The sequence below is a fragment of the Meles meles genome, chromosome 1 (assembly GCF_922984935.1).
Source record: "Meles meles chromosome 1, mMelMel3.1 paternal haplotype, whole genome shotgun sequence".
Classification (NCBI taxonomy): Eukaryota; Metazoa; Chordata; class Mammalia; order Carnivora; family Mustelidae; genus Meles; species Meles meles.
Window position 1 is genome coordinate 96,362,357 of NC_060066.1, and position 26,630 is coordinate 96,388,986.

At 42.2% G+C, this 26,630-nt stretch overlaps 1 protein-coding gene across 5 annotated transcripts in view; it reads right to left on the minus strand.

Annotated features, from left to right (window-relative positions):
* Window positions 1–26,630, minus strand: part of LYN (LYN proto-oncogene, Src family tyrosine kinase) — a 117,291-nt gene that overhangs the window by 84,432 nt on the left and 6,229 nt on the right. Inside the window, exon 1 of one of the 5 annotated variants that reach the window (XM_046004133.1) lies at window positions 989–1,071. The exons of 3 other annotated variants lie outside the window; for them this stretch is intronic. The gene's annotated coding sequence lies outside the window, so the exon portion shown is untranslated. Of the gene's footprint in view, window positions 1–988; window positions 1,072–26,630 lie in introns of those variants that run through there. One more of the 5 variants, XM_046004155.1, reaches the window with a different exon arrangement.

Below are 26,630 nucleotides of genomic sequence, written 5' to 3' on the forward strand. Positions count from 1 at the left end.
TTAATAGCCATATAAACATCAGCAAGTTACTCCATTTTTTTTTTTAAAGATTTTACTTATTTATTTGACAGAGAGTTCACACAAGTAGGCAGAGAGGCAGGCAGAGAGAGAGGAGGAAGCAGGCTCCCTGTTGAGCAGAGAACCCATGCGGGGCTGGATCCCAGGACCCTGAGATCATAACCTGAGCCGAAGGCAGAGGCTTTAACCCACTGAGCCACCCAGGCGCCCCAAGTTACTCAATTTTTAAACTTCATTTTCACTTTACTTGTCTATAAAATGTAAATAATATTCCTCCTTCAAGGGTTGCCGTGAGGATTAGACGAAATAGCATCTGTTAAATGCTTCTCCCAAAACAAGTGAACAATGTGTTACTTCCCGTTTTCCCTCCCTGTCCCCTAAAACAAGGAGGGCCAGATTATAGTGACATTATCATACTTAAGCATACTCCTGCAACCTTTGGCACAAACAAAATTGTTAAATAAAAATTGAACTAAGGAGTCTTCCTGAGTGTGGATTCCATTCACAACTAAGGCCACTCCAATTTTCACAGCACCGCAGATAACTTCTAATAAACCCTCTCATCTCCACCTCAATTCTTACCCTCCGCGTGCTTTCCTGAAATCTAAGTGGCCCAGACTGCAGACCTTTCCCCAGCTCACACGGGGCTCCCCTCAATTAACCTGCTAAATCGCTTTACTGGACTTAACAGCACACACTCACATATTTGGCAGGAAAATGAGTTCTGTGTTTGTGGATATTTCTTTTTCACTTGGCCTTGGCTCTTCTTGGATTTTGTCACCAAGCAAGTAAGAAACGAAGAATTCGATTTTTCGGCTTCAAGATGTGTTGGCTGGAAGGGCAGAGGAGGCAGGGGAGCAAAGAGGGGGCACTCTGCAGTCACTCCCGTCCTTCATTCCCCCAGCAGCACAGAGTTAGAAGGCCGCCTCTCACCAGTTTCTTTGCCTTGAGAACCACGTTCCAAACCTACCTCTCAGCCAAAGTGTATTCAGTTACTTATCCAAGCTGGCGTGCTCTCTCCTCACTCCCCCGTTGCCTCTTGGATGGCTCCCCAACCAGCCTCATGCTGAGCAGGAAAGGGACTCATGACAGGCAGATTAGGGTTTTCAAGCAGCCCCAGGAGGAGGAAGTTACTTGTTCCCACGGGCCTGGGTTTTTCTTTTTGTGGGTGTGTTTTCTCTTTCTGAAACCAGGAAGCTAAATTTGCCTAATGGTTAAACCCAAAAGAATTACAGATTCTTTCTTCAAGAACCCTCAGAGGCCTGTTGTCCATCCCTGAGTATTAAAAGCAGTCCATTTCCAAATCACCCAGGCAGAGGCGAGGCTGTCTAGCCTCTCCAGTGAAGTCTCTTCTATTCCGTTATTTTTATGACAAGCACTATAACAACAGACCATTCATATTTATGTTTCCCATTCTCCTCACAAAACACTACACAACATCTCAATTTCCTAAAAAAGACAAAATTCAAAATTTCACCCCCCTACCCCATGCCCACGACTTCTCTTCTTTGAACTAAACTACTTTTAGTTCAGGCTCTCCCTCACTCACACTCTTCACATTTCCATTAATTAGCCTTGAACGCCCAGCATGTTCTGCTTTTCTTGCAATAATCGAGATCCTCTTTCTCTCCTAGCATTTTTACTAAAGATGTGCTCTCCCCTGACAACGTATCCCAACACTCAGCCACCGTCCTGTCAGAGATGTGTCATGGTTGGCTGTTTGAACCTCCAGACGGGTGGAGGATCCTCACCACCACCCCTGTGTGGTCCCACAGGGGAACGCAGGAGAGAGGCCCTCAGGATGTCGGCGCTCTTAGTGTCGTGGTCACCTTTGTCCAAGAACTATGGGTACAGGCTGAGCTTGAATCCCAAACTACTGGTCGACCTTGGGATGTTCTTCAACCCCTCGGTCTCCGTTCACTCGTTTGGAAAATGAGAAAAGTGCCACTGCAGCTAAGGCACTGTTAAAGACCACCTAGCAGGCACTCAGGAGGAGAGGGCTCTTGTCAATTTCATTCATGTGTGGTTATCTACAAGTAACTCCCTTGCTATTCCTTAATAACCCTTAATTCTTTTAAGTATATTTTCAGCAGCAGTGGTTAGGGCAACAAAGACAGCTTAGAGCACTCTGTCTTTGGTCTAGAAATGCATTAAGGCCACGATTCTTATTAACCTTGTCTGTGCCTTAGAGCACAATGTGGGGGCTTTAAAAAAATAAGTGCCCAGATCAGGTATGTCAGAATCTCTGGGGGTTAGGCCTGGGCATCAGTATCTGAAAATCTCCATAGGCAGACATGTAAATGGAAGACTGGTAGGTGATGGTACGTACAGTGAAGAAAAGACAGGGTCACAGGAGAGGGAGAGATGGGATGGTTGGTCAGCAAGGCCCATGTGAGCAGACCACGCTCAAGGTGAGCCCAGCCTTGCGAAGTCTCACATCTAGATCAGAGGCAGAGGAGTGTCCAGAGAGCAGGGCTGAGGCAGCAGCAGGGGAGATCCATGAGCTGAGCTGTCCAGAGGCCACCCAGGTTCCTTCCCACTGCAGCTCTGTTTGCTCGGTGTTTCCTTCGGTTCTGGGCAATTTTGGGCAATGTCTCTCAGCTTCCTTCCAATAATTCCCCATTTCTGCTCAAGCCAGCCAAAGGAGGGCTCCATGGAAACCCAACAAACTTCTACTAAGACAACAGGTTATTCAGTTTAAGTCAGTCTTATTTATGTAACCATCTCTGACAAACATGGAACTTCAAATCAAGATATTTGGGAAGAATTCGTTAAAGTCTCGACCACTGAGCATCTCAAATATATTCCTTAACTGTTTCTGGACCTACACCGTCTCCTCATTTGTAAAACACATGGGTCAAACAAAATAGCCATCTCTTCCAGCTCGAGTTTTACCTATCCATGAATCTGGTATCTTTTTCATTTGTTGAACACATTAGAAGAGAGACACTGGAGGCATAAATATTGTAAGACATGGCCATCTCCTAGGAGTCGAGTACATCTTCATATTAATGGAGGGTAAATTACCCAGAGTGTGCATATTTAGGAAACTCTTTTCCTTTCCTCCTTTCTTTAGTTCACATCATCAGCCCATTAACACCAGCTTCTCCTTTCTCACTCCCACAACTTCGCATGTTTGACAACATGTTATTATTAGTGTCTCCGGCATATCAAACTAAGTTTAAAAGGGCAGTTTCAAAATAACAACTCTCCCTGACCTTAACCATCACCCCAAGTTAAATTTTTATTTTTAAATTTTCTCTGATAATTTGTAAGTCTTCTCTCTGATATAACACACACACCTGCCTGCACACACACCGCCTGAGGCCGCATTTAATCATCCTGAACAGTCTCCAGAAGGGTCACTATACCCACATTCCTAGGATAGAGCCAGAGAGAGGTCAGTCTGTGCTCTTCTCTCAGGGGTGGGGCATTGGGAAATTCAGCACGTGATGAGGGATTTATATCTTCCTTCACATCTGGTGCTCAGGAATCATCATCAAAGACAGGATACCCATCCAGAACAATTGTTCCAGGGTAAAAGCCGACATCATTGCCCTGTGATGTAAATACAGGTCTCCACTGCTCTGTGATCTACATTTTGCCTACATCCTTCCACACTGGTCTTATGTTTGGAAATCAGGAACAGATCTCTCAAATTCACCCAAAGTAATCTGACAAAGTCTAGAAGAAATAGATTTAGCCTTAGAAGCACTATTTTTAAATGAAATAGGACTGTTTAATAGTATACATTGGAAACAGCCTCATCAGCTGCAATTTACTGTCATTAAAAGCACATTAATGTTCAACACACCCAATATTTCTCTCCAACATTTTCCCTTTCTGCCCTCGAAAACCAAAATAAAATGTTTCTTTAAAACCAGTACTTCTTTAGCCAATGATCAACTCAATAAAATCTTTTCTCAAGACTTAGCTAACAAATGGGACTATCTCAGAAATAATTTCCATAAAATAGAATTACCAAATTGATTTGCTCAAAGTGTTATATTTTCCTGAACCTAAAATACTGTCGATTTTTACATCATTATATTATGTACTGTTAAAGAAAACAAAATAGGGGGCACCTGAGTCGCTCAATTTGGTAAGCATCTGACTCTTGATTTCAGCTCAGGTCATGATCTCAGGGTTGTGGGTTCGAGCCCAGTGTGAGGCTCCACACTTCCTGTGGAGTCCACTTGAGATTCTCTCTCCCTCTCCCTCTGCCCCTCGCCCTGCTTGTGTGGTCTCTCTCTCTCTCAAAATAAATAAAACCTTAAAAAACAAAACAAAACAGAATGGCTACCCTTCAAATTACTAAGATGCCTTTAACTGAGATTTCAGAGGTATTAAAATGTAAAAATATGCTTGCCTTAGAGCTTGTGAGATATAGTAAGTACATGCTTACTGAATATCCACTTATTTTAGAAATCATAACCCATGTTCTGCTTTACCCTTACATTTTTCTGGTAGTGCTGCTTCACATTCTTTTTAAGTACAGAGAATTTAATTATTATTAAAGTAAATTTTAATAAACTTAAGCAAGAAGGTCTCTTTTTTTCCCATTTAATGGTGAAATGAGTAGTATTTCAAAAGCCTGCTGCCTGGTTCATGCAGGGTAATGGTATTATCATCATCTCTAATCCATGAGGAACTTGTTTTCCCAAGTAAACATTGCTGCTGACCATACCTGAGAAAAGCTAACATCTATCTAACGCTTGCTAGGTACACGGTACTGCGTCAAGCACTTTACGTGGATTGTTTCATCCAATTCTTAGAACAATCCTGCGGATACTATTATTCATCCCATTTAACAGATGAGAAAGTCACAGCTCAGACAGGTAAAGAGACTTTTTCAAGGTGACCAAAACAGTAAGCAAAGGAGCCAGAGTTGAGACGTGAGCTGTTAGGTGAACAGATGTCTGGGGTGTACTGCAAAAAAACTCCAAGAGTCCTCACTTCAGACTACAGAAGTGAGGGACACTGAGTGCCACCATCCACCCCAGGATGGCTGCACACTGTGAATGTGGTATGCCTTGGCCTCTGGATGCTGACAGGTAAAGGGTGTTTTAGGGGCTGGAGGGAGCTGTTGGAGCAGAAACACAGGGCCCCAGGCCTGTGACTGGCAGAAGTCTGCAGGAGAAAGAAGGAGAAATTAGAGAAAACACCCGTGAAGTTGAGGACAGAAATGGGAAGACACCATCACCCATTTGAGAAATGTTACCAGGCCCCACCTGATGCTTTATAGAGGAAGACAGAATCAAAACTGACCTAGAGAAGACCTCTGAAAGGTCAGTCGAGACCAGCAAGCTCAGGACCTCCTGGGAATGGGCAAAAAATGCAAATACTCTGGCCCAACTGGGACCTTTGGAATCAGACTCTTTGGGTGGAGCAGCAATCTGGGTTGGGATGCCCAGGTGGCTCAGTCATTAATCCGCCTTCGGCTCGGCTCAGGATCCCAGGGCCGAGGAATCAAGACCCTCATCGAGCCCCACATCAGGCTCCCTGCTCAGTGGGGGGCATGCTTGTCCCTCTCCCACTCCCTTTCCTTGTGCTCCCTCTCTCACTCTCTGTCAAATAAATAAATAAATAAAACCTAAAAAAAAAAAAAAAAAAAGGCCTGAGGACATCTGGAATCACAGAGCGAACGTTCACAGAAGATCCAGCAAAGAGCATAAGAGTTACAACACCCAATTCTAGAATGCCAGAGACTACACAGCCCCAACACAGCGTGATAGAAATTAAATAAGACACAGACAGAAGGACAGCTAATAGATAGTGCTTTAAGACAGGGTATGGCCATCAACCTGCAGTTAGCGTAAGTATCATAAAGTATAATTTTTTCATCTAATTAACAAACCCATTAGTACTCTCCCAGTCTAATTGGACTTTATTAGATTATCCTAAGTCAAAGCAGGTGAAACCTCAGTCATACAAGCAGATGGCGAAGAGCCCATGTTAAGTTTAACTGGCCCTGATCCCGCTGGAAACAAATCCATTAGCATTGTTCACCTTTTCTGCGTTTGTTTGAAACTTGGCTTCACTGTTACAAACAAAATGAACAGGGATGGGGGAGTTCACAGAATAGCAACTTCCTGGATCCTTCTTATTTTACCAAGTAGGTCAGTCTACCGGATTTCGTTCTGAAACAGTGTATCCTTGTGTCTGGAATGGGAAACTGAGGCTGATGGGAAGGAGGTACAAGGAACACAACAGCCATGATGATTCCATTATTTGGATGGCCACCAAAAGTCCTGGCAACCTCAGGGAAAGGTCCCAGAGCTCAGGCTACTCCTGGGAGTGCATGCAGATAGCTGGAAGGGCAGCGGTCTCCCCAGGCTCCCACTCTGCTCAAATAAATTAAGAAAAAAAATCTTAAAAAAAAAACAAAAACAAAACATTCTCTGAATACAAAGCCATCTTACATCCAAATCCTCTCTAATCAAAATGCTTATATGCTAAAGTGCTATTATACTATATAAGAATAAAGTCAAGGGGTGCCTGGGTGGCTCAGTGGGTTAAGCCTCTGCCTTCGGCTCAGGTCATGGTCCCAGCTCCTGGGATCAAGCCCTGCACAGAAAAAAATAATAATAGTAATAATAAAGTCAAGGTGAATGAACTTTTTGCAATGGCCACCTTAAAGGAAATTATTATATTTATAGCCCATTTTTTTCAAAAGATGTTTTTTATCAGGAAATTCAGTTTTGCAGCTGTGCTTATGAACTCTCGCTTTTTACTCCAAATGAAAGAATTTCTTATTTGAGCTACAATTTCAGAAAGTACTTAAGTGCAACCATGGTCGGGTCTTGTTGTAATGCTGGATTTTGTAAATGTTGCGACTCAGACACTTTAAGCCTGGTTTATCTTCTCTTTCCCCGCCCACATAAACTCTTCGTTGCAAAAATCATTTTCCTTCATTATGCCTATCAAGGTATCCATAAAGGTACACGACCAAAGAGGCACACAGAAATCTGTTACACAATGAAACAGAAATATTCTTTAGGCTCCTATGAAATGCACTGACTTTTCCCATTGTGGGGTTCATTTAGAAGTGGCTTATGCCCGTCACGCTGTTCTCTGCATGGAAATAGATGGGGACTTTAAAAAAAAAAAAAAGAAAGAAATAGATGGGGAGAGGAAAGAGAGGATGCTGGAATTGATGAGGACGGATGGGGAACAAATCACAATGACATTCAGCTCACTCAGAATCAGGCTTCCGTGTCTCCACATCCTGTTTGCTATACCCTTAAATAAGACATGTCCTCATCACACACGTACAAGACCACTCCTGCCATCTCCATCTCAGTGAAGGGCACCCTCAGCTCTTGAGGATGAAAACCAAAAAGTCCCCCTGATTCTTCTTTTTCTCACTCCCCAAACCCAACTCAGCGGCAAAGTGTTTTCATCAACAAGCATAAGCTGTCCCCGGTCTGACCCACCTCAGCTCCAAGGGCATGGGTGCCCCAACCATCAGATAAAACACAAGACACCCAGTGACATCGGAATTTCACAGATACGGTAATTCATCTTTGCACAGGACACACTTACACTAAAAAACGATTCATCGTTTACCTGATATGTAAATTGAATCTGGCATCCTGTATTTTTATTTGCTCATTACCCAGCCCTGTCTGCCCCTGTATTCCCCACATAGTCAAATCTTTACAGATTAAAACCCTCCCACTGCTTTCTTCAGAATTTAGAATAAAAACTAAGTTCTTTACCAAAGTCTTAAAGGCCTGTGATCAGAGAAGGTGGGAGTGCTTGGAGAGGTCCCTCTGCTTGCCCCTCCAAAGTCTCCCACCCCCTGACTTCAGCCATAGGAGACGTCCTTCTTCCCTGCAGACACTCAAGTTCATCCCCACCTCAGGACCTTTGCACTTGCCATCCCCGCTGTCTAAAATCCTCTTCCTCTCCTTGTCTTCCACATCATGCAGATCACAACTCAAAAGAGATCCTCCCCCCACCAACCTAGCTAAACTAATGCCCTTCTCAACATGCCCTCTGTCACATTACCCAGTCTTACTTTCCTCAGAGCCCCTTCATCCAGCCTGAAAGTATTTATTAGCATACTGTCTTTCCATCCTATTGGCAATGTATGCATCATTAGAGCAGAGCCCTATGTCTTTTGTTCACTGTCTCCAGATCACCTAGAACAATCTCTCTTTATGTATTTGCTGATGAATAAATAAATGAGTTGAATAAACAAGATGAAATAAATGAGATGAATAAATAAATGAAACAAAATTTCCTTAAATTCCAAATGGTCTTCACTTTCACATGTTCAACCTCTATGGTAAAATGGTGGCATCCCTGAATGACCTCTTCCGCACCAAATGCAGACTTTCTCCTAACAGCCAGCAAATACGGAGCAGAATCAGGAGCAGTGTCTTACTCAGTACACGGTGATAGTGGATGCAGGAACTGGAGTGTTCCATTATATTTAAGTCTACAATTTAAAAAATTTAGGAGCAAGCCAAAGGACCCAAGTGTTGATATGAATGCTATAAAAAGCAGAGATGCCATAAGCCTAATTCAAAGGTAACAAGATGAAAATCACAAGATAGGTTGAAAGCAAGGACCCTTTGAGCCCTAAGCAAATCACTTTTTTTTTCATCTAAGCTGATAGCTTTATTGTGAAGAAAATGCATAAAATTGGAGACCAAGGATAAAATGCTAAATCTATATTGAAAATTATATCCAAATGGGAATGCACAATTAGAAATGGTACAAATTGTTCAGCTGTCTGGGGGTGGAAGCCCTTATCACATTTAACCCTATTTTTGGCTTTCAGGCTCAGAAGAGGAAGAAGGGGCTGCCAGTGGACCATCTGTGGCACAGCCCAAAAGCACCGTGGCCATGGCCTTAAACAGCAGTGTATGGTTACCCTCCCACAAGTTTATGCTCCTCCTTATTCCTGGGAAATCGTGGAGTTTCTAAAGAAGAAAAACCTTAAGTTTTAGTTTCAACTCTTCTGAGCTGCTAGGAGGATAAAATATTTTCAGTGGTCGCTCAGGCTCTTTTGTGTTGTTTAGATAGATGATTTGGAGGCAGGACAGGAAACCACAGGGCACAGGAGAAAGGGAAGTGCCTAAGTCATGGTGTTGGGTGTGGGAGTCCAGAAGCAGACTCCAGCAAGAAGAAAGAAAAGAGATAAAACACACATGTTAAATAGAATCAAGCAGTTCCAGGAAGTCCTACTAAATGTTCCCCATTTCAAAATTTGAAATTCTCACAGTTTCTTTAACCATTTTACAGAGGGAGTTGTGAAAAATACAGGCTCATATTTTCTTTAAGAAGAGCGTGGAGAGGGTGCCTGTGTGGCTCAGTCAGTTAAGCGTCTGCCTTTGGCTTGGGTCAGGATCTCAGGTCCTGGGATCAAAGCCCTGCATTGGGCTCCTGCTCAGCAGGGAGCCTGTTTCTCCCTCTTCCTCTGCCTGCCGCTCCACCTACTTGTGCTCTCTCTCTCTCTCTCTCTTCCTGTCAAGTAAGTAAATAAAATCTTAAAAAGAAGAAGAAGTGTACCAAGCCGAAATCTGACGTTGGGACCATTTGGCGTTCAGCACACTTTCACAAAAACCTCACTTACAGGGATGCGGGGGGAAAGAGGATGAGCAAGACACTCTCCACCCTCGGGAATTCAGGGACCAGCAAGAGAAACAGGCAAATCAATGCTAATGCTGGTAAAATATGACAGGTACCACAGCAGACATATGTTCGACACACTTCGGGGCCACAGACAAAAGTAGAGTCAGGGTCGGCTTCACCCATGCGCCAGGTTAATACCTCAGAGCTTAACTGGACCTAACCACATAACGTTATCTTTAGTTTGCTTTTCTTATTGAAGGAAAATGTATTCATATCATGTTCTGGAGATGAACGGTGGTGATGGCTGCCCAAGAGTATGAATGTACTTAATGCCACAGCACACTTAAAAATGGTTACGATGGTAAATGTTACGTTATGTATATTCTACCACAATTGTAAAAAATCAAGAAAAATAAATTCTGATGATCCAACCAAACAAGTACGTATATCTAATGAAATGCACAATTCTTAAATGCTATCTGAGATTAATATTGGTGTATGTCCACATCCACCTATCCAGCTTCCAAAACAAGATAAAAACATTCCTATCACCTCAGACAGTCCCCTCTGTCCTTTCCAAAGTCACACTCTCTCTGGGAGCACTTCTCTTGAACTTCACGCAAATGAAATCATCCAGGATGTACATTTCTTTCCCTTAACATATTTGTGAGCCTCACCCAGTTCTTGCATGTGTCAGTATCTTTTTTTTTTTTTTGTCTAGTTGTACTCCATGTTATGAGTCTGCGATCCAAATGTACTGAACCACTCTTCCGATGATGGGTATTCAAGACATTTCCAGGGTTTTTGGTTTTTTTAGATATATTATGAAAAGGGGTGCTATATACATCTTTGCACGTGTCATTTTGCGGATCTAGGTTTTCATTCCTCCTGCATAAATACCTAGGCGTGGAAATGCTGGATTGTGAGGCAGAAGGATGCTGAATTTTATATGAAGCTGCCAAAGGTGTCTGGCAGTAGCTGTCCCATTTTTTACTATTGTGTCCCCACATCCTTGTTAGCATTTTGGTATGGTCTTTTTTTTTTTTTTTTTAATGGACACTGATGGCTTACTGAACCACCATGAATGCTGCAGAAAGAGGAAAGTACCTCTTGGACAGGGTTACTGGTTTCCCAGAGGGCTGTTCCTTCTCTCTCAGGCAGGAGGTTTCTTACCACAGCTCAGCTGGAGATTAAATAGGATTTATTTCATTCCTTACTTTTTCAACAAAGCGCTTTCACATACTCTTTCAGAATGAATCCTGAGGGGCACCTGGGTGGCTCAATTGGTAGGGTGTCTGCCTTCAGCTCAGGTCATGATCCTGGGGTCCTGAGACTGAGTCCCACATCGGGCTCCCTGCTCATCACAGAGTCTGTTTCTCCCTCTACCCCTCCTCCTGGTCATGCTCACTCTCTCTCTCTCAAATAAATAAATAAAATCTTAAAACAAAAACAAAAATGAATCTTAATAATGAATTCTAACAAAAGAGCAGCTCTGAGATGGGGTAATGTGCCCCGGGTTCGCAGGGCAGACCTTCCCATCCTAGCCCTCTGACTAATCAGGTTCCCTACTTCTGAGCCCATCAGTCAACCTGTTGCATGTGGAAAGAGGAGAAAAAAAAAATCCTACTGAATGATGACTTCTGATGGAACTACGCTGTTGTAGTTTCCTACACATACTCCCTTCTCACTCATGGGTCACTGTGACAGAAGTCAAGACCAGTGGACAACCTTCAGGACTGCTGGAGCCATGTCCTGGGGAAAGGGGAGCGAGCCCCTTGCACATAGGAGACACTCCATGCCTGAATGTGAGGTCCCTGAGTGATGGAAGCTCTGTGGACACCATACATCTTAAAACACAGCCAAGACAAAGCTGTTTTGGTGAATGAGACTGTCCCAGCAGGTGGTATGTCCCTGTCCCATTCCAGATGCTTCTAAGTGTGTGGGGTAGTAGTGGAACAACTACTCTGAACCCCGGAAACTGTCCACCCTCTTAACTAGTGCCCACTGCAGTTACTTTCCACGAAGGGGGAACTCCTAGCTAGGCAGCTTTCCTGGGCATGTCTCCACACTCCAGGACATATGCCACTCATCTGGAAAATGATGAGGTATTAACAGTTCCACCCTAATTCATTGATCTGAATGTTTTCTTACAATAGCCCCAAAACTCCATGATGGCTAGATCTAGTGAAATGGTTCTCAACCTTGATATATAAGCAGAATCTTGAGGAGAGCTCTCAAAAGGACTGAACCTGGGTTTCCCACTATTCCCATCTAATTGGAGGTCCAGCGTGGCATGGGAAGGTTTAAATGCCTCCCCATTGATTCCCATGAGCAGCCAGAATTGAGAACTAACTACAAAAACCCCACACTACAACCTCACCTGCTTTTTTTTTTTAATCTTGTCTATTTATTTGACAGAGAGATCACAGGTAGGCAGAGAGAGAGGGGGAAGCAGACTCCCTGCTGAGCAGAGTACCCCATGTGGGGCTTGATCCCAGGACCCTGAGATCATGACTTGAGCCTAAGGGAGAGGCTTAACCCACTGAGCCATCCAGGCGCCCCCCTCACCTTTTGGTGCTTTTGAAAAGAAAGGCACCATCCAATTTTGTTAGGAACTTTAGCAAATCCTGAACTCCGTGCCAGGACTGAAATCACAGCAATGGGAACGCCATGGATGATTTAATTTCAGTTGCCCTGCTGGTTAAGTACAACAGTAACGATCCCAAATGGCATTACAATTCCCTGCCCTTATTCAGGAATGGGGATTAGGATTTATCTCCTGCCAGTCTGACCCCATACCTGAACGCAAAACAGAAAACAGTGCTCAGGAAAGAAAGTAAAGCTCTAATTGATCTACAGAGTCTATAATTGTGATGTATTTGGTGGTATGCTGGAGAGTTGTCTTTCGTATCATACTTTTGCTGCTGTGAACTTTATCTCTGTTCTTATAACCTGACAGTCAACAGTAAGGTTACACTATAGCCATAAAAAAAAAAAAAATGGTAGAATTTACAAAGGATTAGCTTTGGGGTACATTTTAGGAAAAACAGAATTCTTATACTTATCTCAGATTTATCTATTATAAAACTATTGCTGTCATTTTCCTTTATGTCAAGATTCATTTAACCTCGTTGTTTATAATCAGTCAGAGAACAAATACTTTTACGACTGATAAAACAAAGCCACTTCATGTTTGAGACCTCAAAATCTGTGTAAAGGATAAAACACTCTACATTCTACATAAGCAAACAATGGGCTAATCATAAATAGGTAGAAATCACTTTCAAAGGGGAGGGTCTCAAAAAACCCCAATGTCCTTACATTAAAACTATCAACACAGAAATAAAAAGAAGCTTCCAGGGAAATAATTTCTCCCCTGACCTTAAAAATAAAACGTAGAACAGTAGAAAATTTCCAACCTGTTCATTGCCTGAAGCACTGGCAGTCAAAACCAGAAGTAATTCAGTGCATCACTCTTCTCTTGTTAAAGTTTACTTCATCTTTTTCAACTTTGTCCCAAAACCTTGCGTGTAGAAGCCTCACCATTTTCACTCTTTGCCACGAGGTCACTTAGTTCTTCTGACAGCTTGAAAGAAATACCTCAAAGTAGGACTCTACTTTTCTCTTTGCTCCAATGTGAAGACACCTTCCCATTCATATCAATACAAGACACTTTTTAAATGACAATATGTAATCAGTGACTCATCTGGCTTTTCTAACCCCAGATTCCCCCCTGTGTCTGTCTGGGAATGAATCCATCATTGCCCCGGGTAGTATATTAACCCAAGTCACAGTCCTCATGCCTGTTTTGGCTTTGGCTATTGTCATCTGTTGTCTTGGTTGAGTCAGGAACCCAGATAAGGACTCAGCACAAGCTATTAGGCTGGGAGCTCCCTCCTCGCTGCCTCCAACTCAGGTTCAGGATGGCGCAGTGATTTTATGGCCCAAAGGTTCCCGAAGGTTCTCAAAGGTCCAGCAGGGATTCCAAACTGTCAGTCGGCGGAGTTTATTTAAATGTATGCCCTGTGTTTCTTCTGTATTGGCATGAAAAATGTTGGCACCAGACTCCCCCTGCAACACCTTCACCCCACGGAAAACAAGCATAACACGGCACCTTTACTCAACATCAAGCCTGAAGCTGCTATATTTAGAGACTATTAGTCCAGGGAAATCACCGAAGTGTTTCCAGTTAGCCACAAGGTGTACCGAAAAAGGATCCTGCATGAGTCCAAGAATGAGCACAAGGGCTGGCCTTGAGAGTTAAGAGCTCCGCTTCTGTTAAAGTCAATGTCAAAGCACTTCTACTTCGACTGACTTCCTCAAGACAAGAGAAATCTGGGGTTTGCTCAAAGAACCAGCTGACACCCCAGCAGTGAAAGAAAGCAAAGAGAGTCTAATATGTTTTCCTTTTTTTTAAAATTTTATTTATTTTTTTCAGCAAAACAGTATTCATTGTTTTTGCACAACACCCAGTGCTCCATGCAATACGTGCCCTCCCTACTACCCACCACCTGGTTCCCCCAACTTCCCACCCCCGCCCCTTCAAAACCCTCAGGTTGTCTTTCAGAGTCCATAGTCTCTTATGGTTCGCCTCCCCTTCCAATTTCCCTCAACTTCCTTCTCCTCTCCATCTCTCAATGTCCTCCATGTCATTTGTTATGCTCCACAAATAAGTGAAACCATATGATACTTGACTCTCTCTGCTTGACTTATTTCACTCAGCATAATCACTTCCAGTCCCGTCCATGTTGCTACAAAAGTTGGGTATTCAACCTTTCTTTTTTTTTTTTTTTCTACAATAGCCAAACTATGGAAAGAACCTAGATGTCCATCAATAGATGAATGGATAAAGAAGATGTGGTATATATACACAAGAATACTATGCAGCCATCAAAAGAAATGAAATGTTGCCATTTGCGATGACGTGGATGGAACTAGAGGGTATCATGCTTAGTGAAATAAGTCAATCGGAGAAAGACAACTATCATATGATCTCCCTGATATGAGGACGTGGAGATGCAACATGGGGGGTTAGGGGGATAGGAGAAGAAAATATGTTTTCCTTTTTTAAAGGAAAAGGAAGTCTTATCCATTTTTTTAAACTTTTTAGAGAGCCACCATTCAGAAATAGAAAAAGGGGACAGTCCACTATGATGTGCCCAAGTGATGAGCAAATGTACTGGCCCTATAGTTCACACAGCCTCCCAGGGAATAAAGCAGCTTGGCTCAGGCTTCTAGACCCATGGCATAAATGCCACAAAGAAAAGCGAAGGGGAATGAGCTGGAGAAGGCCGTACAACTCTTTCGTCTGGAAGTTCTCTATTATCTCACCCATTGCCATTAGTAATCTATTAACTACAGTCTTAACCTTCTTAACCGTGAGGATTTGCAGCAGCATTTCAAGGTAGAGAGTTAGCAAATAAGTGTATGATACTGAAGAGTTACTGCTTAATGGGAAGAAAAATGCAAGCTACGGAAGTAATTAGCAAAAGAAAAATGTGAGCTAAGTACTGAAGAAAAGCCTTAATCCAATCATGGTTCAGCAAATTATTTGCTTTGCTTTGGTGGAAGAGGAAAATTATTCTTTCCCAGCAAAGGGTTGCAACTTTAATAGATCTGACTGAGTTGCCAGCTGAAGTTAATGTGGATAAATTCGACAGGCTTAATCTTGATGGAGCTTTTTTTTTTTCTTAATTTTTTATTCATGTATTTGACAGAGATCACAAGTAGGCAGAGAGAAGGGGAAGCAGGCCCCCTGCTGAGCAGAGAGCCCCGATGGGGGGCTTGATCCCAGGACCCTGAGATCATGACCTGAGCCAAAGGCAGAGGCTTAACCTACTGAGCCACCCAGGCGCCCCTTGATGGAGCTTTAAACTCCTGATGTGATGTTCATATAAAGTTTCAGTGCAATTTCAACACATTTTTTGCTCTTTGTCATTCGCCATAGTAAAAGCCACACCAGACTGGCAGAACTGGGGGGGAGGGGGGCTCTCTCTTGCTTTGGCTGGTTTTCTAGCGTCCAGGCTTCTGTCTTCTCCAAGACCAAATAGTTAGATGTTAGATTCAGCCACTGATCTAATGCTGAGCTTGACAGCCAGACTTTCTGGGTTCAAGTTCCAGCTCCAGCCGGCAGAGCCATGTGACGCTGTGGTTAATTAATCTTTATTTGTCTGCAAAAACCGGACGATAACCGTACCGATTTCAAAAGGTGGTTGTGAGGATTAAATGAAGAAAAACTTAGCAAGTGTTAATGACACACCGTGTGTGCTCAAAAAATGTCTGCCGTGTCATTTTTATTATTAATCTCTCAGGAGCAATCATGTTCTTCTATTTTCATTTAAGTAAATGTATAAAGCCCACTTGATAACCTAAAGTGAACACTACCTTCTACATGTTATAGTCACGATTCAAAAAAAAAAAAAAAAAACCTTTCAGGCGTGGCTGGGTGGCTCAGTTAAGTATCTGCCTTTGGCTCAAGTAATGATCCCAGGGCTGTCCGGCTCCCTGCTCAGCAAGGAATCTGCTTCTCTCTCTCTCTCTCTCTGAACTAAATAAAATCTTTTAAAAATAAATAAATAAAAATAAACTTTCAAAGTTAAATACAGTTATCTCATTTTATTGCACTTTGCTTTTTCCGACAACATTTGCTGATTCCATGCCCCTGTGTCACACTTTGGTAATTCTCACAATATTTTAAATTTTTTCATTATGATTATACCTGTTAGGGCAATCTGTGAGCAGTGATTATAACTCACTGAAAGCTCAGATGATGGTTAACATTTTTTAACAATAAGTATTCTTTCACTAAGGTATGTACATTCTTTTAGGACATACGCTATTGCACACCCAAAAGACCACGGTATAGTGTGAACAGAACTTTTTTATGCACTGGGAAACCAAAAAGTTCATTTGACTCTCTTGATTGCAATTTGCGCTTTATTGCGGTGGTTGGGAACTGAACTTGGAGTATCTCGGAGGTACGCCTGCGAAACATACCAACTTGGGGGTCAAGCTGGCTCAGGGTTCCATTTATTTAGTAGCTAAAGGAGCTAACAAAGATAATTTGTTATCTCTGAGCCTTAGTTTCCTTATCAATAATAAGAATATCAATACCACACCTTGTAAGGAAACAGTGACCTAAAAGAGGACACGCTGTCAATAAAATTGCTATTTCCATTATATTTTCTGTGAAAGGCAAATACTGTTTGATACAAAAGTAAAACAAGTCAAAACTGTGCTGGCATCATTATAAAACTCTTGCAATTAAGAACCCTTCTGCACCAAAACTAATCATTTCCAGCTCCTTTTCCTCCCTGATTCTGATAGGTCGGTCTTTTGTCTAAAAAAAAATGATTGCAAATTGGATCCTGTGTCTCATCATTAGCTCTTGTTCAGTAAGACGGTCTGGATTTGAAGACCTAAAGGCCAGAAAGTTCCTTTTGCTCCCTACAGACACTAAGCAATGCATGGAAAACTTTAAGTCATCCTGGTATGGGTTTCTCCTTCGTCCATCGTTCAACCAAACATTCTTTCCCTTTTGGCAACACACTGTGCTTCTAAGCTTCAACAAACATTTCAAAACGCAGTGCTGGCTCAAGTCCAAGCATGCATCTAAGTTCAGACTGCTATGGCCTTTGCAAAATCTTTTCAGTAATTTACATAGAGTTGCAAGGAATAAGCTCCCTGAAGACTCTGATGGCCAAAAATGATTACTTTACCAAAAGAAAAGCAATATTAAATACTGTTATGACTCTATTACGTTTTGAGTATATCCACAGAAATGATCACAGCTAAACTTCCAAAGACCATCTATAATTAATCGTCACAGAACAGATGGCTGCATGGAGATGACCAGAAGTCAAGTGCCTTGCCCAAGATTATACCTCCCACAGTGAGAATTTATACCTGCAAATGGAGAGCCAGGTCATGTGACCGGGGGTCCTCTGTCCACTGTCCCTACATGACATTACCTCTCACTAAGAAGCATTGGCTCAAATGATCACATTTCACTTGATGCTTCTGAGAGTCTGTGAGAAGCAACCGTCATGGCCATTCTCCAGGTGGGGGAGTTGGGGCTTCCAGAGACCACCTCCCCACAAAGTAAACCTGGTAGTTAAAAGCATCGCCATCGCCCTCGGGCAGCAAGGAGAGCTGGACAGCAGAATGCGGCAGGGCAAAATGCCCAGTTTACCCTCAGAATTTAAAGCTCAGCTTTCCAGGATTCCCTCCCAAATGATTTATGTTCCAGTGTTAATAACACTGCCCTTTATAATCTTAGAGTCTTCTCTTGGAGAGGAACTTTATTTATTTTAGGTTGAAGATCTAAAAGGGAAAAAACTACTTTGAGTATCCTTCTTGATAAAAGACAGAATAAAGGTTCTCACCCAGCTAACGATATCGAGCTTTACAGAAACTGCATTATGAATTACACCTAGAAATTCTGCAATGTTAAATTAATAAAACTGGAAACAGTTCAGTCTGGGAAACATCAAAAGCCATGCACAAAATATCATTAAAAACAGTTGCCTGGAATCTATATGGAAAGGAAGTGGATGAGTGGGGGCTGCCCAGAGCAAGGGAGGTTCAGGGGGGCTGGGGGAAATGGACAGTGATTGCTCATGGGTACAGTATTTCTCTAAGGTGTTAATCAAAGTGTTCTTCAGTAGACTGTGGTCATGGTTACTCACTTCTGTGAATGAATTAAAACTCCCTGAATTCCATACCTTAAATAGGTAAATTATATGGTACATGAATTATATCTCAATAAGGCCATACTGTAAAAAATGTCACAGACAGTAGGATTCTATTTCCATTACATTCTGAAAAAGGCAAAACAGTGACAGAGAGCAGACCAACAGTTGCCAGACACCGGGGGCTGATAGAACATTCTGCATCCTTATTATGATGGTGGTTGGATGAATCTATACATTTATTTAAAATCACAGAACTGTACAGCAAAATTTTAATGGTCAACTTAAAAAACAACAACAACAAAACTTCAATTGTTTCTTAAAAGTAAATCCACTTTCATTTAAATTTGTTACTCTTAAAAAAATGTTTATTGATCTTAAAAGGTATTCTGATGGCTTAGAGTGCTGTATCTCTCTACCAAAGGGATTTTGAAGTATTTTGGAGCACCTATTAAATAGTACATTTTTTATTACATGGGGAGCAAGCCAAGGTAGTAAGGTGGGGTGGGAGATTACCAGCCCTCCTACTGTTAGAACTGGAAGGTCCCATGCAGTCAGCCCCTCCTGAATGCCACAGGTGAACTCAGAGGTCTGCTTAGCATCTCAGAAGCTTGTTCCTGATCTCAAAGTGTTTTTAATTCAGCAAGATGTCAAGCATCATGTAATCTATTATTAGAAGGAGAAAAAAATATCTTTTAAGATACAATAGAGAAGACCATTTTCCTTAGCCTAAAATCTGGATTTTCGTTTATATGGCATGATAGGAGTCGCATGAATCAAGGCCAATGTACTAACACTTGTCCTTTATCTCCTTGTTGGGAGGGGATAGGTCAAGGTTGCTCCAAGGTCAATAAGAAGGCTTGCATGGAGGGAGAGCCTGCATGGAACCCCCTCTGGCCAGGGCACAGGGCTCCCTGGAACTATTCACACCAATGATTTCACTGGGGTCCTGCAACCAGGGCATTTAAGTAGAGATGAGGGAGCCTAAGGACGAACCTCAACCAAATTTGGCAAGGTTTTCATTCCCTCTGTTTCTTTACCCATAAAACTAGCTCTTTTTTTTTTTTTTAAACTGCTTTACTTCTCATGCTTAAGGACAGCCTAATAATAAAAGAAGATGTTTTCCCTTTGCCTTTTGCCTGAAGAAAGGAAGAAAGAAAGAAAGAAAGAAAAGGCCAGGGGTAGTGAAGTTGAGCCCCAAACAACAGCCACAAGTGTGTGGTGAGTTAGATTTAGCCCAGGCCTTCCAGGTCTATTACCCCATTTCATCTCCGCAACAATGGGCTAGAGTAGGAGACAAGCGTATCATTACTGACTTAGGAATGGAAAGGGGCTTCAGCTCCGGACTTGAGCCAAGAGCAGGACATCCGTGGATGAGAACCCAAGTCCTGATTCCTGAATCTATGAAACCACGGCATCACCCTGTTCCTCAGACACTCCAAAGTTCATGCCGTGGCCACCCCATTCCTCGCAAGTGACCACACTTCCACTGGTGCACGCCCATAGTTCTTCAGTTGGGTAAGTAAGGAATCCTGCTAAGTTGCTTCTCCACTTTTTTTGTCCTCAAATGAAGAACACACGTCTCACCCAAAAATGGTCCTGCTGTGGTCAGACTCCTGGGCCTAGCCCTGCCCTCCCTCCGTTTCCAGGCTTCAGTCTGTCTCCAAATCTTCTGGAGTGCCCGCAGCTGCCAAGAGATGTACATAGTGAGAGCACTGAGGCCATGCTCAGACGCTGTGGCCAAAGGCTGCAGGCAGTCAAACCTTGGGCTCCTCCTGCCCTCCCGCCGTGTGGTTCCCCGGGACCTTGACCCGGACCACAGCCTGTGACTTTCTCACAGGAAGACCTCACTTCAGTACTGCATGTGTTCTTCCTTTTTCACATGAGCTAGAAACTTGTACTCCTCATTCTACTTTTTTAAAATGTTTGTACTTCCTGAGTCTATATGGCACAATTCTGCCATTTAGAGCAAAATGGATATGACCATGGGTCATATGCTTACATACCCATGAGTGCTGAATGCCCAAGAACTGTTTTCTGAATGATGAATAAATGAAGCATTCCTTCATGGGCTAATATACGCCACAGGTCAAATCTTGGCTCTCTCTCCCCTCCAACAAAAATAAATGTCAAAGCTACATGAGCCAGAACAGTCAGTAATAAGGGTATCTTATAATGCACAGTAAAAATGTGCACCTTCATGTCAGAAAAAGAAGTTCTATTTTCCTGAGGAATAGCATCATGGAATTCCCCAAACTATTAGTTCTTTCCAATGTGTGTGCACAGGCTGGCTTTGTGGCACACAGCAGGATGTTTGATTACAGGAGAGTCACTGGAAACCACGGTTATCACACCCACGTTCACATCTTTGCATTTATAAATTCTCTTAGCTGGGCAGAGATGGGCCGAAAAGCAAGCTGTACGTGGCTAGGACTGCCTAATTTTACTAACTAATGGTTGAATAAAAAGGTCTTTAAATGAGGCTCTAATCAAACTCCCCTGTGAGAATTTTTGCAGCTGAATAGCCGGGGTCTGAAACAGGACAAGGACTTGCTCTCTGATTGAACTGCAGTCATTCCGCACACGGGGGAGAGAGGCCAGTGCCTGCCAAACCCACAGCTTGAAAATCTGTTTATCTGCCAAACCAAATGGCTTTGTACCGCTTTTCAGTTGCTTACACCTTATTGTTAAAAAGCCGACACTGGAAACTAAATTAAAACTAGGAGCAGGACGAGAGATGCCTTTGAGGGAAGCGAGTATTGTTTGGGGGTGACACAGGGAGACGCTGGGCTGGGCCCCGATCTGCTTTTTGAGCTGGGGTGCGGGGTGGGTTACACAAGGATTGGCTTTAAGCTGCTTTGCTACATGTACGTTAATCTCCAATTAAAAGAAAAAGACCACTCCTGCCCGGGGAAAGCTTTTAAAAAAGCTTCCCTTTGAACCTAGAAGAAAAAATTCCATCAGCAACAGTCTTCCCTACAATATGGAATCCGTGAGTACGTGGCCAGAAAAAAAACAGCATGCTCAAATCAGAAAGCACCTTTTAAAGCCATCTAGTCCAACCTGTTCTAAAAGGTCCTGCAGGGGACCCAATGAGCGTCCTGGGTGGCTCAGTCAGGTAACGATCTACCTTCTGTTCAGGCCATGATCCCAGAGTCTCCGGATCAAGCCCTGTGTTGGGCTCCCTGCTCCGCAGAGAGTCTGCTTCTCCCTCAGACCCTCTCCCCTCTTGTGCTCTCTCTTTCTCAAATAAATAAATAAAAGATCTTTAAAAAATTTTTTTTTTCATTTTTGAAATTGTGATAAAATACACATATTGACATCTTAACAGTTCTTAAGTGTACAATTCAGCAGCATTAAGTTCATTCCTCTCGTGTTATTATCACCACCATCCACTTCCAGAACTCTTTTCATCTTGCAAAACTAAAACTCTTAAAGCTGTTAAACATGTACTCCTGTGTCCTCCTCCCCCAGCCCCTGATAACCACCATTCTACTTTCTGTCTCTATGAATCTAACTTCCCCAGGAGGACCTCAGGTGAGCGAAATCAGACAATACAGTTGGTCCCTGACCTATGATTTTTTTACTCTGTAATGGTGCAAAAATGATATGCATTCAGCAGAAACCACACCTGGAATCATGAACTGGGATCATTTCACAGGCTAGCAACAAGCAGTACGTTATTCAATACATTACATGAGATATTCAACACCTTACTACGAAAGAGGCTTTCATTAGATGACACCGGCCAATGTTAAGTGTTCTGAGTACATTTCAGATAGGCGAGGCTCAGTTCTGACCTTCAGCAGGTTAGTGCATATGAAATGCATGGATTTCTTTGGATGTAACTCCAACTTACATCACGGAAATCTGTCTTTGTCCTTTTGTGACTGGCTCTTACCCTCTCTTACCCTCCTATTCTACTCTTGCAAGGTTCATCCACCATTTAGCACGTGTCAGAATGTTCTTTTTAAGGCTGAATAATATTCCAGTGTATGTACATCCCACATTTTGTTTGTCCATGCATCTGCTGATGGACGCTTGGGTTGCTTCCACCCCTCAGCTCTTGAGAATAATGCTGCTATGAACACAGGGGTACAAATAATCCTTTGAGACCCTGCTTTCAGTTTTGGGGTGTATATACCAAAACAGAATTGCTGGATCATATGGTAATTCTATGTTTAATTTTTTTAGGAACTGCCGCCATATTTTCCACAGTGGCTGCACCGACTCACATTCTCTCTAGCAGTGAACAAGAGTTCCAGTTTTTCCACATCCTCACCAACACTCGCTATCTTCTGGTTTCTGTTTTTGTTGTTTTGAAAGCAGCTAGGTAATTGCTTTTGATACTAATGATTTCACGACAACCCCTGACTCCGTGCTTCACGTGTAGCTAGTTCTGAATCCATTGCATCTTGGAGTCTTCACAACCGGGGTGGGGGGCCCTGGGGCTAACAAGGTCAGCAGCTTGTCAGCAGGTCCACAGCTAGGAAGGGACAGAACTGGAATTTGAGCCCAAAGGTGGTAATTCCACATCCTGTGTTCTACTCACCTCATATGCTGCCTTCTTTCTTCCCAAAGGTATTGGTTTCAGGGCACTGATTAAGATGCCCAGGGACTGAGCAAGGTTCCTGTCCTGCCTTATGGCCTATTAATTTGTCAGCCTTGTGATCGGTGAACCAGCCAGAGAGAAAAGAGTACAATAAACTCTTAAGGATAGGAATCTCACACATCCAATGTTTGTTTTCCCCAGAGCACCCACTAAAATGTTCAACACACAATACTCAATAAATAGACATTTGAAAAATAAATTGTAGTTACGGAAACCCAGGAATTACTAACAATCCCAGGCCAGTCTGTGTGACTAGACAAAAAAAAAAAACACAGAGTGGACAACCACATACTGTGCACATTACAAATTAGTAATCACGATAACTTACAGTATTTTTCTTCCAACTTCTTGACTCCCGCATGAGGTTTGTTTCTTTATTCCTCATTTATCTCTCACTTCTCTTCTCTTCCCCCCCTTCTACTCCTTTTCTATTTCTATCTTGGGACCATCTATGGAACATTACTTTGCTTTACTGATTTTGTCCAACCCAAAGTACACCCATTTATGAACCAACCAGAGTAGGAGTCTCTGACCAGTTATGGCCATCCTATCAACGGGGATGGAGAAAACTTCTGCTGAGCCTTCCACAGAGAAGATGGATCCTGCAACAATCTGGGTTCTGTTAGGAAGATAGGTAGAGTGATGGCGCTGGGTGGACAGGCAATCGGTAAGTCGTTTCATATCCCAAAGTGACAGCCGCAGCTTCAAATGTATCAAAACAGTGCTAGAAGGCAGAACTAGAAGCAGAAGGCAGAAATTATGGAGATGAAATATTACAGCATGATAGAGAGAGCTTTCTAATACACACAGCTGTCCACAAATGAAATGGGCCACTTTGTGCACCTTATCCTTGTCCTGGTGCTTCTCATGATGTGGCTTCCACCACCTGCATTAGGATAACCTGGGAAGAAACTAACATTTGAGATCTTGGGTTCAAGGGAAAGTGACTATCTGCTAAGGGTTATCTTAAGACACATCACCAGAATCTCGTCCTTCTACAAGATTCTATGATTCAAATATCAAATACCAAGACAGAGAGGTGGCGTCAAGAGCCCAAGGGTCGACACGTGACACCAGATGGGCCATGTCATTTGTTTTGTTTTTTTTTGTTTTTTTTTTTTTTAATTTTTTTTAAAGATTTTATTTATTTATTTGACAGATAGAGATCACAACTAGGCAGAGAGGCAGGCAGAGAGAGAGAGAGGAGGAAGCAGGCTCCCTGCTGAGCAGAGAGCCCAATGCGGGGCTCGATCCCAGGACCCTGAGATCATGACCTGAGCGGAAGGCAGCGGCTTAATCCACTGAGCCACCCAGGCGCCCCATGTCATTTGTTTTTAATTGTATAGTCCTATCTTTGCTGAAGACTTATAACCATAGCAACAAAGTAACATTTGAGGGTCATTCACTAAAGTGTTCAGGAATTTTTTTTTCTATTAGACTTTAGAAAGATTATCCACATGTAAACAAATTTAAGGAAAATTACAATTCTCATTTAGTGGTAATATTAATTCATTTGGTAATATATTCATAATAATTCATTTAAAACTTTAAAAAAAATAACTGAACACCATAAAGTAAAAGGCAGTTAGGAGATTTAACTTGTTAGAAATTCTTTTTTATATACATTTTAATCCATTAAGTTTGGAACAATTCAAAAAGCCAATGCGGCCCATTATCCAGAGAGACAACAACCAGGCTTTTGTTTAGAGAGACAAAAACCAACACTTACAGTGCTCATTTGATTATATTGATGACCATGAACTCCGTATTAAAATTTCATTTGAAACCAGGGACTGCGTCTATTATGCTCTATGTCTGTCACTCTCTCATGAAGCCTCTCATTATTTAAGGATGAAGTCCCTTTTATTCTGTGCCTACTGTGTACCAGAAGCAGCATTAGGAGATTAGAGCTCTGCCAATCACCACCACAGACTTGGGTATTCCTAAATGGTGAGCATAAGTAACTTATCTAAAGTCATAAGCAGGGGAACCAAGATACGCACTCAGATCTGTTTAACTTGGAAGCCCATTTTCTTTTTACCATTTTATATTATCTCCCGTCAAACTGATCATCCCTCAAAGGCACTGAATACAACAGATGATCAGTCTGACGTATCTGATTATGCAACGTAGTTGCTGGCATCATTGCTAAATCATGACATTTGACCAAATACTGCCATTCCTAGTTACGGTAATTCTTTTGATAAACTAATTTATATATCATAAACATGATCCCAATACCAAGCTGCTGCTTTACAACATATTCTCCTTTTAAATACCACAGAAACTTAGACCTCAACTCCAAATTAACTGCTGACTTCTTCAATGGTGCTACCATTACCAAAACTATGTTGGGTAAGATGACCATTTAGGAAAGGGATCAAGTACCTATGTGTTAGTGACTACAAGCTTAAGCCTTCCGATGTCATATAAAACAACAATAAATGTTACTTTTCAACCCCAAATTAATGTCTGTGGAAGCGCCTGTTAGCTCCTCGGCGAATCATCCACCTAATTCAGAGCAGTCAACGGGTGCTTACTATCTCTTCATCATTTGGCAGCACCACATGCAGCCAAGAGTCTAGGCAGTAAGTTGATTGTGATGGAAACAAAATTGGCTTCTCACCAAAAGGCTCCAATGAGTCTCCCTTTTACACAATAAAATCCAACATTTCATATTCTGGGCAATGATTTTCCACACCAACTGCCACCTTACTAGAACAAGTTCTTGGGCCTTGGAATGATTCCTGCACAAGTTACTCAAGAAATAAGTTCCATATTAAATTTAACTAAACATAAGAAGTGGACATTCCCTTAAGAAAATGTTATATCTGGGGCACCCGGTGGCTCAGTGGGTTAGGCGTCTGCCATCAGCTCAGGTGGTAATCTAGGGATGGAGCCCCACCTCTCCCTCTATCCCGCTACGCACACACACTCTTTCTTTGTTTCAAATGAATAAAATCTTTTTAAAAAGTGAGAAAGAAAAAGAAAATGTTATATCTATTTACAACATTCATAGTGCATAAATTCCTCCAGGGGCAGGTCTGCTTACAATTATATCCACACAAGGGCCATAATGGCCACTTTTTCCCCAGTGTTTTCTGATTGCTCTTCCCTTTCCCTTGCACTCACACTGGCTTCGTGTCATCACTCATTATACTGCTATTTTCAAATCATGTAAGTGATTCTCTTTTTAAAAAAATAAAGATGTGGGGCATCTGGGTGGCTCACTCAGCTAAGTGGCTGCCTTCAGCTCAGGTCATGGTCCCAGGATGCTGGGGTCTTGGGGTCAAGCCTTGCATCAGGCTCCCTTTTCCCTCTTTCTGTTCCTGCCCCCACTCATGCTCTCTCTCTCTCTCTGTCTGAAATACATACATACACACATACATAAAATATTTTTTAAATAAATAAAAATTTTAAAAGTTAAAAAAATTTAAAAATAAAGATGTACAAAGGCAAAAAAACCCAGCATTCACCCATAACGCAGAAATAATCACTATTAAAACTGTAGTATAATTACTGATATAGATAGCTTACAGATTAGTGTCCCACCAATGCATATTTTATTTCAGAAATAGTATCATATGTTACCTACACATATGTGTTAAACCTTTTATTTTTTTTATTTTGTCAATTTATTTATTTTTATTTTTTAAATTTTAATTCCAGTGGAGTTAATACACAATGTTATATTAGTTTCTGGTGTACAATATAATGATTCAACT